Source organism: Callithrix jacchus, chromosome 9, assembly GCF_049354715.1.
Source record: "Callithrix jacchus isolate 240 chromosome 9, calJac240_pri, whole genome shotgun sequence".
NCBI classification, from domain to species: Eukaryota; Metazoa; Chordata; class Mammalia; order Primates; family Cebidae; genus Callithrix; species Callithrix jacchus.
In genome coordinates this window covers 76,789,341-76,808,019 of record NC_133510.1, presented here as the reverse complement: position 1 = coordinate 76,808,019, position 18,679 = coordinate 76,789,341, and the positions used below count along the sequence as shown (strand labels likewise).

General features: G+C 34.9%; 1 long non-coding RNA gene across 2 annotated transcripts in view; it reads left to right on the top strand.

The window, feature by feature from the left end:
- Positions 1 to 18,679, top strand: part of LOC118144460 (uncharacterized) — a 179,052-nt gene that overhangs the window by 108,820 nt on the left and 51,553 nt on the right. For both annotated transcript variants that reach the window (XR_013522346.1, XR_013522344.1), the window contains one exon: positions 10,876 to 10,976. This is a non-coding gene — a long non-coding RNA (uncharacterized LOC118144460). The remainder of the gene's footprint in view (positions 1 to 10,875; positions 10,977 to 18,679) is intronic.

Sequence of the window (18,679 nt, the reverse complement as noted above, 5' to 3'; positions counted from 1 at the left end):
CAAATAGATACTCAGGGAGCAAATTATGGAATGTGTTTTACAATACTATGCTAGTTGAAAAGAAAAGTTTGAAGGATTTAAAGTGGAAGAATGTGGATGACACAATGAATAAATTCAAAACTAGAGGCAAGAAGGTAGGTCATGAGACTGTGTTAATTGTCCACATGATTGATGATAAAGGCTTGACCAAAATTATGGAATGGATATTAAAATTAGAAGACAAATGCAATAACTGGTAAGAAAGAGGTTTATATTTCTAGTTGTGATGAAGTGGCTTACATCAGCCAATTCTTCTTTCTCGGAACAGTGATTGTATCTAGACAAAATTAGAAATTGAGGAGAGTCAAGATCCCCAGGCCCAGAATGGGCAAGATCAAAAAGAGGAGTGAAAAGCATGGATATGAGATCAATATTCTCAATATTCTTTATACTTTTTTTTTCAAGGAATTGGAAAATTTCTAAACTGTAAGAAACTAAATGCTTAGAAGATAAAAAAAAAAAAAGAGGCAACAAACTAAGCTTAGCTTTGAGCATTCTTACAGTATTAGAGAGACACAAATTAGTGATTTGTGGGTCTGTGAAAAAGAGGAGCCCTGATAAACATTCATGGACTTCAGTTAAAATTATAAAAGGATCTATTCAAGGAGTAAACAGTAACAGACTAAAAAGGCCTAACTTTCAAATTACCCATTTTCTGATTTCACCAACCGGAACTCTTTCTCCTCTAAGTACCTTCCAAAATAAAAGTATGGACACCTTCCAGGAAGAGTCAAAGCCATCATCCAGAGTTACCACAATTTTTATATTAATTAAATGTGACAAGGTGTGATATTTAATCGATGATCACTAGTCACACTTCTACAATTGATCAAGATTAGAGCAGAGACTGGATTTAACCTCCTACCATTTGAGACAAAATAAGAAATCATTTTCAATATATTAGGCAACGAGCAGTGAAAGTTAGTGATTGCTGAGAAATAGAAAACCAATGTTGTGAGCCCTAAGATTGTATCAGTTGATTTCTCTGAGAAAGTTTTCAGGCCACAGCACAGGGAGGAGAGGGCCCAGTTGGAGCCTTATGCACATCTTTAAGTTGAGGAAACAGTTGAGAGGAGACACCAGTGAAACAGAGTCAGCTAGAGCTTGCAAGACAAAATGATGGAGACAAAGAACCTTTAGAAAGACAAAATCCTTGAGACCTACTGGTGATATTTTTGACTATTCATCAGAAAACTGGTTCATATGTGCACAAGATGAAAGAAAAAAATGCAAAAGGATTAGAGAGAACAGGACCTGGTAGACACACAGGGCTAGTGTGAGTTCCCATAAAGAGTGCCTATTCCCACCCGCCAGATTAGAAAATGAGGTAATTCGTGGGGTATAAAATAGGGTACTCAGTAAGGTCTTGCCTCAGTAGGAGAATATTTAGCCCTAGGCTGAATGCTGCTCAGTCACACCTAACAAATCTCAAGACCCAAAAAGAACCAGAATTATTTTATTTAGCTTAATTGCATCATAGAAGAAAAATCTCAAGAATATTTATAGAAACATAAAAACATATGCAATCTAAAAATTAAAATTTATAATATCTGTATTCTATAAAAGAATATCAAGCATAAAAAAGAAGCAGAAATGTTTAAACCATTGTGAAGAGAAACATTAATCAATCAAAATTATCACAGACCTTATACAAATGTCATTAGCAGATGAGGACGTTAAAACAATTATTCTATGTTCTGTATTTTCTGCATGTTAAGTAGAGACTAGAAGTATATATAAAAGGAAAAGGAAAGACCAAAAGGAAAACAAAAATTTCTGAGATGAAAAGTGTAATGAAATAAATTAAAGGCTGATTAAATATCACAGAGGAAAAGATTATTGAACTTGAAAATATAGCAACAGACACTTCCAAAATGGTATACCAGGGGAGAAATGGATTAAAAAAAGAGAAAGAACACAGGCACCTGCAAACTGTGGGATAATTTCATGAAGACCAGTATGTATGTTCTTGGAATCCGCAAAAGGGCAAAGAGAGAGAAGTAGAAAAATATTTAAGAAATTAATGATGAAATGTCATTTAATCATACATCATTTCAAAAACACAATTCTAAAATATTATTTGCCAAGCAACATAGACTCATAATATATGTATCAAAACTTTGCATAAATCATGAAATGATTACATAAATAAAAAATAAAAGAGATATTTATAATGCATTTTACTGTTCCTGATGGGATAAATCATAAGATATTATTTGAACATGATACAAAGGAGCTAACACACATATGTATAAACATATGTATACTTATATAGAGAGAGTCACTGCTTATCAAGAGTACAGAATAATTTTTAATATAATTTATTTTAGAATTGATGTTTGTATTAATGTACATAAATATTGAGCGGATGACAAAGAGAATTTCCATTAACCCCACCTCCTTCCCTGTCTGCAGTTTCCCCCATTATCAATATTTTTCTATTAGTGTGGTACATTTGTTATATTTAATAAAGCCACGTTGGTACATCATTATTAACTAAAGTACATAGTTTACATTAAGGTTTACTCTTTGTGTTACACAGTTCTATGGATTTTGATACAAGGAGGCACAGAAAATGTGAATGCCAATAGTATGCCTTAAAATAAGTTGATCTGTAGTTAAAAACCTTTCTACAAAGGAAAACTCACCCATTAGTTATAAAATGTTCCAAAAATTGTAATCAACTTTATTGAGATACAATTTACATATAATAAATTTCATGAATTCTACTTGTAAAATTAGTAAGTTTTATAAATAACTGCTGTCACAATTACGAGACAGAACAAGAGTTTAAAATGTGTCTATAAGGATCATGATAGTAAATACTTGTAAATTCTGAAGGCTAAGAGGCAAAATCAAGAAAATTTTTATAGATACTTATAAGACAGTATCTTATAGTACAATACAGAAAACAGTTTTCCAAAAAATACAGTTCAAGTTATAATGAGAATAGTGTACGACGTTTTTGTACTATGGTCTACTGGTAGAAGGATTAAATCCTTTTTTGGGGAAACATTTCCATCAATTGGTATTCAAAATTATTGCTCTCATTTGTCAAAAACCATAGTAATGCTTATGTGTAAATACATATGTAGTGAGATCTTTTGTATTTCACCTTTGAAAATGTCTTTTGGACAGACTAACACTGCCACATACTAATATCAATCCACAAACATATTTTAATTGAGCATAGCCATCACTTTGAAAGTATTCATTGGGCTGTATTTAATTCTTCTCTTTATAATTTGCTTTTGTTATATCACTGCATTACAGATGAATCACTTTCAAATGTAGGATAGGTGAAAGTTGTTCAACTGAGAAGTTAAATGGATTTTGAAATATGGAATTTTTTTGCATTTGCATTAAGATATAAAAAACACTACTAAGATTGTAGTTTAGGCTCAGAAAATAATGTTTCCTGCAAATTTGTGTGGCAACATTTGACAGCATGAAAAGTATGTAAAAACAATTTGACATTACTTCGGGTATAAAGAAATCAGTTATCTTCAAAATGGCTTTTTCCAGTATAAGTTTTTCATATAGGCATGGTTTGGTTTTGTAATTTTAGGTTAACTTCCTTGGGAGACATGATGAGTTACTCAGTAAAGCTAAAGTCAAAGGCATTAAGCATTTGATAATATTGGTTGAGAGAGCATCTCTTCATTTTCAAAAAATTTAAGTCTCATCTCTGATTTCAAAAAAAAAAAAAAACAGTAAAATCGATCACTGCTACCCTGTAGAACTGTCTAGTAGGGCACATCAGCACATTACAGAACTGTTAATACTTAATTCATGAAAGCAGATGAAGTTTATATTATTTATACCACTAGTTTAATATATTATAATTTATAAATTATAAAATTAATAGCTATATAATTTCCCACATATTTTTAAATCACAATTGGTTGTAACACATCTTAGCAGATTCCACTTCAGGGTCTACTAAATTGTGTTTTGTCACCTTTAAAGCTAATATTCCCTGTAGTTACTCAGTGTGGACTACTGGCAGGCTAACTTTTCAGTCTCACACCAGCTCTTTGAATAAACAACAACAGAGATGAATCAATAACATTGCTGAGTCATCAAAGGCCAAGAAAAAGCATTTAAAATTGTTTTTATTTTTTCTTCTTCTTATTATTATTTTTTTAGAGGCAGAGTCTTGCTATATTGTTTCCTAGGACAAAACCAGGAAAAATTGAAGTCCGTATAAGAGGAAGAAAACTATGTTGAAAACTTGGAGAACTGGGTTGAAATTCTGACTCTCATACTTACTAGCTATTCGACTTAGGACAAATTCATTAGTTTTGCCCTAAGAGTTTCATGTTCTATTAAAAGCAAATTAGTAATACCTGTCCTTGTCATTAAATGAGAGTTGTGATAAAATTGAAACAATGTCTGTAAAATTATGTTGTGTAACAGAAAATGCCTTACAAACATGGATCATTAAAATTACCATAAATTTAAAAGAGACTATAATCATTTCATGGTATTCTGATTCTTTATAAATCTTTCATGCATATAAGAGAGGGAAAATATCAAATGTAGTGCTGGTACTTTCATTCACAAAGCATAAAAGTAGAAAGAACAGGGACTGAAGTTTTAGGGAATAAGAAACAGTACATTTCATGACTCTCCAGAATTAAAAGTAATGTCTCTCTGAAACCTAATACTGGATCCATGAGTGTTGAATTGTAATTCTATGTCAGTCTGAAAGTAGAACAAAAGCCTACAAAGTGGAATTCCTGCCCTTTGCTTTAATTACTATTTATTTATTTATTTATTTTTGAGACGGAGTTTCGCTCTTGTTACCCAGGCTGGAGTGCAATGGCGCAATCTCGGCTCACCGCAACCTCCGCCCCCTGGGTTCACGCAATTCTCCTGCCTCAGCCTCCCGAGTAGCTGGGATTACAGGCACGGTCCACCGTGCCCAGCTAATTTTTTGTAATTTTTAGTAGAGACGGGGTTTCACCATGTTGACCAGGATGGTCTCCATCTGTTGACCTCGTGATCCACCCTCCTCGGCCTCCCAAAGTGCTGGGATTACAGGCTTGAGCCACCGCGCCCGGCCTTTAATTACTGTTTAAGAGACAATCAGGAGTTCTGGTTTCATGAAGGATGTTGATTATAATGTTTCAGTCCCCTGAAAACGTCACAGCATACATACTTCCTATTTGTTATTTTTATTTATTAATGCATGTTAGGACAAAATAACAAGGAATGTGGGAATAAGTATGGATTCTTCTCAAAGAACACGTAACTAATGCAAAACAGAAGACTGACTTATGAAACTGATTAATAAGAAATTCTAAAGTAAAAATAACACAGAGTTGGTTTTCTACAGTCAAATTAAAATCCGGAATTCCCGAGAAATTCATATGAACTGGCATGAATAATCCTGTCTTTATATCTTCAATCAATTTGTTGAAATCATATTCCTAAAATATTCTTTATAGAATTCAAAGTCCTATCCTTCACCTTTCTCTTTTTGTTGATAGATGTATTTCCATCTGTTATAGCAGACTTATATGAGAGATGATACATAAGAGTATAGACTTGTGCCATTTTGTTAGCTTAGCATTGACATTGATAGCTAACGCTTGCTGTCATCTGCTTTTTAGATAAAAATATTTTTATTTTAAAAGTTTAATAGATAGTTTGCCCCATTTACCTTTTCAAAATGAGATGCAAACATGGTAGAATCAAGGTAGAAAATTAAGCAGCTTGATTCTGAAGAAAACACATTATAAGCACTATCTAGATACTAATTGGACTCTAGTAGAATCCTCATCTGCAATGATTAATGTACTCTTAACAAAAGAAAAAATGAGTCATCCTGTGTATGAAAGAGATTTAGTTAACATTGCAATTAATCTTTCCATCTATGGGTGAAAATGGATTCCTGCAGATTTTACTTAGCTAACAAACATAGATGAATTATCCTAGTTGCAAGTCAAAATAATTTCAAGCTATAGTTTTCCTCTGTTTCACTATTGATTAATTTGATCTAATACTTTCCTGATATGCTGGCTTCTGTATGCTGTCTTACCGTAGATAGCTGGAGCCTTATCATGCATCACTAACATTAGAAGAAGCACCTCTTAAATACTACCTCTTTTAAACAATTATGCACACTTTTAAAAGCATACGTTTATTCTTAAAACAGGAAAAACAAAAAGCAGAACAAAAAAGAACCTCAAACAAAGGCAATGAATGAATGAATGATGATGCTGATGTGAGAACAGTTATGATCAATAAAACTAAAGAAGTCACTCCTGCCAATATTATTTCACTCACTTTAATTAGTTAGTTAATACCATATGTTGTGACACTAATAACATAGGAATACAAAGAGTTATTGAAACTATTTATGAAAGGAAACTCTCTATGAAAACAATTAATAAGTGGTTTTTAAGAGACTTTCAACCGGGTAATAACATTTGCCATTATTTATAAGAAATACTCCTTCAAATGTTATCCCTTCCTGACACTGAGTACCATTCTGTGAATTACTCTTTTTTTTTTAAGTTTGTCACTAAATAATGTGGATCAAAAGCAAAGAGGAACAATAGGAAGAGAAGATTGCTAAGTTTTATCTGCCTCCAAATATTCTAAATTAAATACCTAGGTCAAAGCTGATCACTGGAAGCTGGAACCCTGCTTTGGTTGTATTAGTCATTCCTCTCTTTTCTGTTTACTGGAAAAACATCCTTTCCCTGTATAGTGTTTGAGCATGTGCTTCCAGCTTACCTTAAGAGTCATCCTAATAAGCAGACCTGTGGATCTTCTATGAGCAGTAAGGAAGCTGCCATGATTGTTCATTATGTCACCCACTTATGATGATCCCAGAGAGAGTTTTCGTCTCATCTGAGTATGAAGAGTAATTCAATTTCCTTGGGAAAGTTGGATTGGTAGTGTATCATGGTTGCTATGAATTGTATAGCTGATAAGATTTCTCTTTTCATGTTGGCTGCCAGAAAATTTAGGGCCAGATTTATGGCCCGCTCATTGGACATATGTGGATTATAGTAACATGCATTTTTAGAATCATTCCTGGCTCTGTTTCATCTCTACTCTTGTTTTACTTTCTTTTGTTGCCCCACTTTTAACTGATGCTGTTGGGTCTTCTTCTACATGTCTTATCGTCTACTTCAAATATTTTTGGGATAGATCAAAGTATAAAAATAAACACACATACGCAAATGAAATAATCTCAAATAGGGCTTTGAAATGAATGCTGCCGCTATCGGGGAAGAAAGAATAGGGGCTTCCAGATGCAGGGAGTGACATGAAAAACATAAAGGAAGAGTAAATGGTTTTGACAAGGGATCTGTTAAAAAAAATTACTCTCTTTAGGTAGCAAATTGTTTCTAGGTAAAGATAGTATATTACATTGAATCATAAGTGTTTTCAAAATGTATTTAAAATTCTGTTAAAAAAGAATTACTCTCTTTAGGTAGCAAATTGTTTCTAGGCAGAGATAGTATATTACATTGAATCATAAGTGTTTTCAAAATGTATTTAAAACACATTGCTTGAGTAAAAATAACAAATTAACAATATCTGCAATTGAAGAGATAATCTCTGGATTATACTATGGTCTCAGGTGCATTGATATAACTCGAGAACAATGGTATCTCCTTTATGACATGATGAAAACTTTTGTCTCTAAAATAATAATTTCAACTATAGGTGAGGTGATTTTTGTTAATAACATAATATTACAAAGCTATTAACGTGGTTTATATTCTCTTACCTATTTGAATTATTTTTTCTGTCTCTTACATAATTTTATCTAATGAGAAGAGTCTAATTTACTATGAAAAGATACGTCTAAAGTGAAATGATAAGTCATGGCAGATCTACAAGTTGAATTTAGTATTGCATGCTTATTTGGCATATCATTTGAGTAAATTTGTTATTCTCTTTTCTGTTTATTTGTTCATTTAATTATTTGTTTTTAAAATTATCCATTCAGTATTTAATGGGTAATCACTTTATACTGTGTACATTTAATCACAGGAAATACAAACACAAAGGACATAAAAACTTCACATAGATTTCACTTTCTAGCTAAGCATAGTAAGACGGTTAATTTTCTGTGTCAAATTCACTGGGCCAGAGGGCCGATATTTGGTTAAATATTATTCTGGGTGTTTCTGTGAAAATGTTGTGGATGAGGTTAACATTAAATTGAAAGTTGAGTAAAGATGGGGGTGAGTCTTAGCCAATCAGTTGAAGGCCTGAATATAACTAAAGGCTGACTCTCTCCCAATTAAGATAGGATTATTTTTGACTGATGTCCTTTACACTACAACAGTATCAGCAATTGGAAAGTTGTCTACATATTTTGGTAACTCTCTCTACAGTTTACATTTCACTAGTCCCTATGGAACAAATACTTATGTTTCCAATAGACAATCTTCCTTACAATTCAACCTCTTTACTCAAAAAAATTATTTTCTTATTTCTTGCTAAGGCTCAGATATGAACTTTAGATTCTACCATTCATATACACCTAAGAAATTTTTTTATTAGAATTATGGATAAAGAATTAGGGTACAGTGTGTATCTTGTCTTGGTGACAATTTTTAGAACATTCTGAACTGCAGGTGTGAAATGACTTCTTGATTTGTCATATTCTGATTGTGGCAGAGCCAACAATTCTTTTAATTCACCTATCCTACAGTATAGGGTGGAAAGTTATTTCTAGAATTTGTTTTTTAGACTAAAAAATTTTGTTATTTACACATTTAACAATGATTTTCTGCTCGTGATTTTTGCTTTGTTTTGTCTTTCTTATTAAGAATTCTGATGCTCAAAACATAATCATATATGTCAATTTCAATATTTGTTTTAATTTTAAGAAAGCCTAGAAAATAATTTTACATAGATTCAGTAATCTTCAAATTATGGTACTTAAAGTAGAACCATATGGGTCTTCTTTTTTTTTTTTATTGCATTTTAGGTTTTGGGGTACATGTGCAGAGCATGCAATACAGTTGCATAGGTACACACAGGGCAGTGTGTTTTGTTTGCTTTCTCCCCTTCACCCACATTTGTTATTTCTCCCCTGGCAATCCCTCCCCACCTCCCCCTCCCACTGGCCCTCCCCTTTTCCCACTATAGACCCCAGTGTTTAGTACTCCCCTCTCTGTGTCCATGTGTTCTCATTTTTCATCACCCGCCTATGAGTGAGAATATGCGGTGTTTCATTTTCTGTTCTTGTGTCAGTTTGCTGAGAATGATGTTCTCCAGATTCATCCATGTCCCTATAAACGACACGAACTCATCATTTCCGATTGCTGCATAATATTCCATGGTGTATATGTGCCACATTTTCCCAATCCAGTCTATCATTGGATCTTCTAGGAAAATATGGGTCTTCTAGGAAATTAATTCAGCTAGGAAATTTAACATGAAAAATTAAAATTACAATTTGTTACCTTATCTGTTAGTAAGAATTCAGGACTATGTTGGAGCCTTTATACTTAGTGGTCAGGTAGGTAAGGAGGGAATGTGTTCTCTTCCCGGGTTCACAAAGGGGGGTGGGTAGTTTTAAGGGCAAGAACTTTCCAGCTCCATGCCCCCCTCCCATGCCTCTCCATCCAGGAGATTTAACAGTTTCTGTTTTAATTTTTGCGGGCACAGGGAAATAATCAAAAGTCAATCACTCCAGCAGAAGCTTAAAGGAATTTCTTTCATTGGCCAGGGGACTTGGAGAGGGAAGGAATTCCTCCCAGGTTAAAAGTCCCCTTCTTCCACACCCCTTTGGATTCCATACTTGGGTCCCCTCCCACACTCTTTGCGGAAGTCTTTTTCTCTCTCATCTTTTTCTCTTTCTCTGCCTAAATAAATCACTTTCTGCAAAAACATTTCAGGATCCGGTATTTACTTTACCAGCATACCATGCCAGGTGTGGTCCCGTCTCCCATTCTTGGGTGAATGAAAGGCCAACAGCCTGGAAAACATCCTCTCTGGGGAGCCAAGTGCTCCCCTGTACCCCCAAATCTTGGAACAGTATGTGAGAATTTCTAAACCAGTTAAAGGAGGTTGAAAACTTTAGGAGCATTGCAAAACACAGTTTCTCGAAGGACCAGAAGAAATCCTTACTTCATCATATAACGTCATTAGTATCAGGTTGCATGTGAAGAGTCTGAATGATAAGGAAATTTGCCTAAGTCAATTAGGGTTGTTATATAATAATTTATAGTCTTCTCTATGAAGCAATATTAAAGGACGCTGGATGATTTTTATTATATCACTTAGCATAATTTTTAAACATCTTTACCATCGTATTATAACAACTGCCCAGATTAACAACAGACATTTATATACCTAACAGTTTATATTACATTTTTGTGACATAAGAATGTCAAGATGATGCAAGATTATGCCAGATTACCAGGGTTTTTTTTGGTCCAGATGATCTTTGGTACGTTACTTGAAATGTTTTGGGGGTTAAAAATAGAAGTTTTTGTTTCTGTTATGTTTTTCCCTCAGCGGAGTGTACCAGGTGACAACTCATTATAAAGGGAGTGTGTAAAGAAGATTCCTTTAGTATCCTATGGTTTTTCTCAACTCTTGCTAAAATTAGGAGTGAATAAATCATTAACAGAAATAGAAGAAAACAATTGGATAATGATAAGGTAAACTAGAAATGAAACTCTGGATTGCAGTCCTTGAGGTAGAAATATCTAGAATGATAACACTGAGCATGGCAGAGGGCCTGAGGACCCCTGTAAGCCCTGGCAGTGAGAACTTTCCAGGCAGAAACTGAGCACTAATGGATTGTTTGTGCAAGTAAATAGTGCTGAGTAATTCTTCATTCTCATGCAGGTATATCTGTCTTCAGAAGTGGTCAGAAAATCAGTATCTGCCAACAGTTAGATATGGCATGATGATGGAGCAATGAAAATAGCAACAATATGAGAAAAAAGGTAATATTTTACTCATTTTGAAAAGTAATTATAAGTTGAATAATTTAACTGTCAGCAATTCTGACTCAAATGTGTGCAATAAAACTTTCTTGTCTAGGCAGTTATAAATATAGATTTAAAATAATGTTAAAAGATGAGTTGGGAAATTATTATCTACTTATATGGAGACTTCTAAGTTGAAAAATAAAAGTATTTTCAGTGATTAAAGTGTACCATAAGCAATATATTGCTTGCTAAATTAATTTTGGCACAAAAATTGTAATAATATAGTATACATTGGATGCATTTACTTCAATGTAAAGAAACAAAATACAATTGAAACCTCCGATTTATTTTGCCTATATCTCCATTGTCTCTATTCAGAGGTAACCTTTACCCTGATTTTGGCACTTAAATTCTTATGCACATTTTAACATGTTATCTTATATGTAGTTATCTCCAAGCAGCATGTAATTTATTTTGCATGTATAACATTGTATTAAATATAATATATATTTATGTTTTAAATAATTATCCACGTTAATATAAGCAGCTCTTGTTCCTTTATTTTAGTGCCTTTAATTTGCTCTATGTGTGAATATTACAACATCTTCAATGCAAATTCAAACAGCCTTCAATTTTTCAATATTACCAACAATGCTATAATGAACATTCTTGTACTCCTCTCCCTGGACACATATGGCCATTTCTGGGGGAAGTGTAATTGCTGAGTTATAATATATGTGCTAGAGAGTATAAAATTGCTTTCCAAAGGAGCTGTGCCAATTTAAAATCTGTCAGCAGTGAATAAGAGTTCCCTTTGCCCCATATCTTGCCATTAATTATTTTTATTTAAAATTTTTTTTTGCCAATTTAATTGGTGTAAAATTGTAAATATTTATTGCTTTAATTTGCATTTTCCTAATTATTAATGAGTTTGAGCGTTTTTATATGATTATTGGTTTTGTGGATCACCTCTTCTATGATTTGCCTTAATTTGTTGTAGGCTCAGCAAAACCTTTTTAAGAGCATTTATTTTTTTTTATTCAGAATTCATAAGTGTTTGATAGAAAAAAATTTGAAAGTTTTTGTTTGTAATGTTGCTCTAAATTATTGATGTTTGAGTCTCACCCCCCAACATTCTGATTTAGTTGTTATGCAGTGCAGCATATGTATCGGGTTTTTATAAATTCCCCAGGTAGTTCTAAGTAACATTCAGGAACCTCTGGATTAAGTTGATCTTGAATTTTTATTGCCCTAAAATGAGCAAATCAAGTGGTGCCCTATTGTTCAGTGAACTCTAACAAGAGAGGCAGGGTTGGTGGACAAAGGAACAGAAATCATTCAATTGGCAAATGAAGGTGAAGTATTTTAATTGTGTTTACCTGATAAAATATCCTGCCACCCTTGGGTAGATAAGGGACTTACTCTGATCATACTGAGGACATTCGTTTGTTTTCTAAGAGAGAAGAAATGTTCAGGGAGGGAAAAACAATCCTGCCCCGCTGTTAGTAAGAGCATTGAATATTAAAGACAGATGATTACATGAATAGACTTCAGTCTGGTTGAAAGTTTAGACTTTCTATGGGGAAAGTACTTCTGAGAAATAAACTCTTCTTCCCAGGTCTGGCATAATAAACATGACTGGCACTCTTACTGGTGACTGGTACTCCTGGACAGACATGCCCAAAGCCCATGTCTCTGGAGAAGTTCTAGAAAGGAATAAATATCCATATGAGAGTGAGAAAAGATATTCTGGAGGGACCTGAGAGATACTTATCACTATGCATCCCCATCTTTACCCTCTCAGTTGGCGGCATTGACAACAGGCCACCTCTTTGGTTCTTAGAGGTTTTGGCAACTCCATTCAGAATGAGACTGTGCTGTATAACTTGCCTAATGCAGAGATTTGTGTTCATTGAACCATATTCGTCTTCTATTTTAAAGAAACTCATAGCCTTCACCTATATCTGCTTGAGAGAACCATGCACCTGGTGTTAGGGTCAACAGGGCTCACTGTTATAACAAAGCAAAATGAATCGCTGTCGTTGGACTGCTGAGGTAATGCTCCTGCCACAGAGCACGAGATAAATTGGCAAGTAGAAGCTTGTATACTCACACACATTGACTCCCACAGATAAGTTTACCTTCCTGCTGTAATTTATTATTTATAAATCCTGTATATGTATAAAAATACTTTTATTTTGAAAAGTACAATAATACAATTTTTTGAACAGTACATAATAAAAATATTTTTATTATGAACAGTACAGTAAGGTTACTCTATCCATAATAAAAACACTTCTTTTTATACATAGACAGCATATATTATTTTTTATTATTGTTAATTGTAGACATACTTTACTTGTCTTACAATATTAAGTTTTAAAAATAAAAATTCTGGTCTGTGTCATTTTAATAAAATTAATTGATGATTATTTTAGAGTAAAATAGGGTAAACATTTTATATTAAACAAATTTAAAATTCTGGGCTAATTATAAACATACAGAGAAATTGCAGTGATTGTACACGAGTTCCCTTATATTCCTCACCATACTTCCTTTTCTGCTGACAAATTTTACAACCATAGTGCAATTGTCAAGAACAGAAAATTTACATTGCTACAATATCATTAATTAAATTGAATTTATTTTTTCAAATTTTACAATTCCTTCCATACATGTCCCTTTTGCTATTTTAGGATCCTGTCCAAAAATCTCACATAGAATTTAGCTATTTATCATTAATCTCTTTTAGAATGTGCGAGTTCCTTGTCTTTCCTGAACTTGATTAATGCTTTTAAAGAGTACTGATCAGTTCTTTTTTTTTTTTTATTTTGAATAAATATTGGATTTTTATTTTTTTTTTATTTTTTATTTTTTAATTTTTTATTGGATTTTAGGTTTTGGGGTACATGAGCAGAGCATGCAAGACAGTTGCGTAGGTACACACATGGCAGTGTGCTTTGCTTTTCTTCTCCCCTTCACCCACATTTGGCATTTTTCCCCAGGCTATCCCTCCCCACCTCCCCCTCCCACTGGCCCTCCCCTTTTCCCCCCAATAGACCCCAGTGTTTAGTACTCCCCTTTCTGTGTCCATGTGTTCTCATTTTTCATCACCCACCTATGAGTGAGGATATGCGGTGTTTCATTTTCTGTTCTTGTGTCAGTTTGCTGAGGATGATGTTTTCCAGATTCATCCATGTCCCTACAAACGACACGAACTCATCATTTCTGATTGCTGCATAATATTCCATGGTGTATATGTGCCACATTTTTCCAATCCAGTCTATTATCAATGGGCATTTGGGTTGATTCCAGGTCTTTGCTATTGTAAACAGTGCTGAAATGAACATTCGTGTACATGTGTCCTTATAGTAGAACGATTTATAGTCTTTTGGATATATACCCAGTAATGGGATTGCTGGGTCAAATGGAATTTCTATTTCTAAGGCCTTGAGGAATCGCCCCACTGTCTTCCACAATGGTTGAACTAATTTACACTCCCACCAACAGTGTAGAAGTGTTCCTTTTTCTCCACATCCTCTCCAGCGTCTGTTGTCTCCAGATTTTTTAATGATCGCCATTCTAACTGGCGTGAAATGGTATCTCAATGTGGTTTTGATTTGCATCTCTCTGATGACCAGTGACGATGAGCATTTTTTCATATGATTGTTGGCCTCATATATGTCTTCTTTCGTAAAGTATCTGTTCATATCCTTTGCCCATTTTTGAATGGGCTTGTTTGTTTTTTTCCTATAAATCTGTTTGAGTTCTTTGTAAATTCTGGATATCAGCCCTTTGTCAGATGGGTAGACTGCGAAAATTTTTTCCCATTCTGTTGGTTGCCGATCCACTCTAGTTACTGTTTCTTTTGCCGTGCAGAAGCTGTGGAGTTTCGTTAGGTCCCATTTGTCTATTTTGGCTTTTGTTGCCAATGCTTTTGGTGTTTTGTTCATGAAGTCCTTGCCTACTCCTATGTCCTGGATGGTTTTGCCTAGATTTCCTTCTAGGGTTTTTATGGTGCCAGGTCTTCTGTTTAAGTCTTTAATCCATCTGGAGTTAATTTTAGTGTAAGGTGTCAGGAAGGGGTCCAGTTTCTGCTTTCTGCACATGGCTAGCCAGTTTTCCCAACACCATTTGTTAAACATGGAATCCTTTCCCCATTGCTTGTTTTTGTCAGGTTTATCAAAGATTGTATAGTTGTATGTATGTTGTGTTGCCTCCGGTGCCTCTGTTTTGTTCCATTGGTCTATATCTCTGTTTTGGTACCAGTACCATGCTGTTTTGATTACTGTAGCCTTGTAGTATAGTTTGAAATCCGGTAGTGTGATGCCCCCCGCTGTGTTCTTTTTGCTTAGAATTGACTTGGCTATGCGGGCTCTCTTTTGGTTCCATATGAAGTTCATGGTGGTTTTTTCCAGTTCTATGAAGAAAGTCAATGGTAGCTTGATGGGGATAGCGTTGATTCTGTAAATTACTTTGGGCAGTATAGCCATTTTCATGATATTAATTCTTCCTAACCATGAAAATGGAATGTTTCTCCATCTGTTTGTGTCCTCTCTGATTTTGTTGAGCAGTGGTTTGTAGTTCTCCTTGAAGAGGTCTCTTACGTTCCTTGTGAGTTGTATTCCAAGGTATTTTATTTTTTTGTAGCAATTGTGAATGGCAGTTCACTCTTGATTTGGCTTTCTTTAAGTCTGTTATTGGTGTAGACGAATGCTTGTGATTTTTGTACATTGATTTTATATCCTGAGACTTTGCTGAAGTTGCTTATCAGTTTCAGGAGTTTTTGGGCTGAGGCGATGGGGTCTTCTAGGTATACTATCATGTCGTCTGCAAATAGAGACAATTTGGCTTCCACCTTTCCTATTTGAATACCCTTTATTTCTTTTTCTTGCCTGATTGCTCCGGCTAGAACTTCCAGTACTATATTGAATAGGAGTGGTGAGAGAGGGCATCCTTGTCTAGTGCCAGATTTTAAAGGGAATGCTTCCAGTTTTTGCCCATTCAGTATGATATTGGCTGTTGGTTTGTCATAAATAGCTTTTATTACTTTGAGATACCTTCCATCGATATCGAGTTTATTGAGGGTTTTTAGCATAAAGGGCTGTTGAATTTTGTCAAATGCCTTCTCTGTGTCTATTGAGATAATCATGTGGTTTTTGTTTTTGGTTCTGTTTATGTGGTGAATTACGTTGATGGACTTGCGTATGTTGAACCAGCCTTGCATCCCCGGGATGAATCCTACTTGATCATGATGAATAAGTTTTTTGATTTGCTGTTGCAATCGGCTTGCCAATATTTTATCGAAGATTTTTGCATCTATGTTCATCATGGATATTGGCCTGAAGTTTTCTTTTCTCGTTGGGTCTCTGCCGGGTTTTGGTATCAGGATGATATTGGTCTCATAAAATGATTTGGGAAGGATTCCCTATTTTTGGATTGTTTGAAATAGTTTTAGAAGGAATGGTACCAGCTCCTCCTTGTGTGTCTGGTAGAATTCGGCTGTGAACCCGTCTGGACCTGGGCTTTTTTTGTGTGGTAGGCTCTTAATTGCTGCCTCAACTTCAGACATTGTTATTGGTCTATTCATAGTTTCAGCTTCCTCCTGGTTTAGGCTTGGGAGGACACAGGAGTCCAGGAATTTATTCATTTCTTCCAGGTTTACTAGTTTATGTGCATAGAGTTGTTTGTAATATTCTCTGATGATGGTTTGAATTTCTGTGGAATCTGTGGTGATTTCCCCTTAATCATTTTTTATTGCATCTATTTGGTTGTTCTCTCTTTTATTTTTAATCAATCTGGCTAGTGGTCTGTCTATTTTGTTGATCTTTTCAAAAAACCAGCTCTTGGATTTATTGATTTTTTGAAGGGTTTTTTGTGTCTCAATCTCCTTCAGCTCAGCTCTGATCTTAGTTATTTCTTGTCTTCTGCTGGGTTTTGAGTTTTTTTTATCTTGCTCCTCTAGCTCTTTCAATTTTGATGATAGGGTGTCAATTTTGGATCTCTCCATTCTCCTCATATGGGCACTTATTGCTATATACTTTCCTCTAGAGACTGCTTTAAATGTGTCCCAGAGGTTCTGGCACGTTGTGTCTTCGTTCTCATTGGTTTCGAAAAACTTCTTTATTTCTGCCTTCATTTCGTTGTTTATCCAGTCAACATTCAAGAGCCAGTTGTTCAGTTTCCATGAAGCTGTGCGGTTCTGGGTCTGTTTCTGAATTCTGAGTTCTAACTTGATTGCATTATGGTCTGAGAGGCTGTTTGTTATGATTTCAGTTGTTTTGCATTTGTTGAGCAGTGCTTTACTTCCAATTATGTGGTCAGTTTTAGAGTAGGTGTGATGTGGTGCTGAGAATAATGTGTTTTCTGTGGATTTGGGGTGGAGAGTTCTGTAAATGTCTATCAGGTTTGCTTGCTCCAGGTCTGAGTTCAAGCCCTGGATATCCTTGTTGATTTTCTGTCTGGTTGATCTGTCTAATATTGACAGTGGAGTGTTAAAGTCTCCCACTATTATTGTGTGGGAGTCTAAGTCCTTTTGTAAGTCATTAAGAACTTGCCTTATGTATCTGGATGCTCTTGCATTGGGTCCATATATGTTTAGGATCGTTAGCTCTTCTTGTTTTATTGATCCTTTTACCATTATGTAAAAGGCCTTCTTTTTCTCTTTTGATCTTTGTTGCTTTAAAGTCTATTGTATCAGAGATGAGAATTGCAACTCCTGCTTTTTTTTGCTTTCCATTAGCTTGGTAAATCTTCCTCCATCCCTTTATTTTGAGCCTTTGTGTATCCTTGCATGTGAGATGGGTTTCCTGGATACAGCACACTGATGGGTTTTGGATTTTTATCCAATTTGCCAGTCTGTGTCTTTTGATTGGTGCATTTAGTCCATTTACATTTAGGGTTAATATTGTTATGTGTGAATTTGATACTGCCATTTTGATGCTAAGTGGCGGTTTTGCCTGTTAGTTGTTGTAGATTCTTCATTATGTTGAAGCTCTTTAGCATTCAGTGTGATTCTGGAATGGCTGGTACTGGTTGATCCTTTCTATGTGTAGTGCCTCTTTTAGGAGCTCTTGTAAAGCAGGCCTGGTGGTGACAAAATCTCTGAGTACTTGCTTGTTCGCAAAGGATTTTATTTTTCCTTCACTTCTGAAGCTCAGTTTGGCTGGATATGAAATTCTGGGTTGAAAGTTCTTTTCTTTAAGAATGTTGAATATTCGCCCCCACTCTCTTCTGGCTTGTAGTGTTTCTGCCGAGAGATCTGCTGTGAGTCTGATGGGCTTCCCTTTGTGGGTGACCTGACCTTTCTCTCTGGCTGCCCTTAGTATTCTCTCCTTTATTTCAACCCTGTTGAATCTGACGATTATGTGCCTTGGGGTTGCTCTTCTTGCAGAATATCTCTATGGTGTTCTCTGTATTTCCTGCAATTGAGTGTTGGCCTGTCTTGCTAGATGGGGGAAATTTTCCTGGATGATGTCCTGAAGAGTATTTTCCAGCTTAGATTCATTCTCTTCGTCCCCTTCTGGTATACCTATCAAACGTAGGTTAGGTCTTTTCACATAGTCCCACATTTCTTGGAGACTTTGTTCATTCCTTTTTGCGCTATTTTCTCTGGTCTTGGTTTCTCGTTTTATTTCATTGAGTTGGTCTTCGACTTCAGATATTCTTTCCTCTGTTTGGTCAATTTGGCTATTGAAACTTGTGTTTGCTTCGCGAAG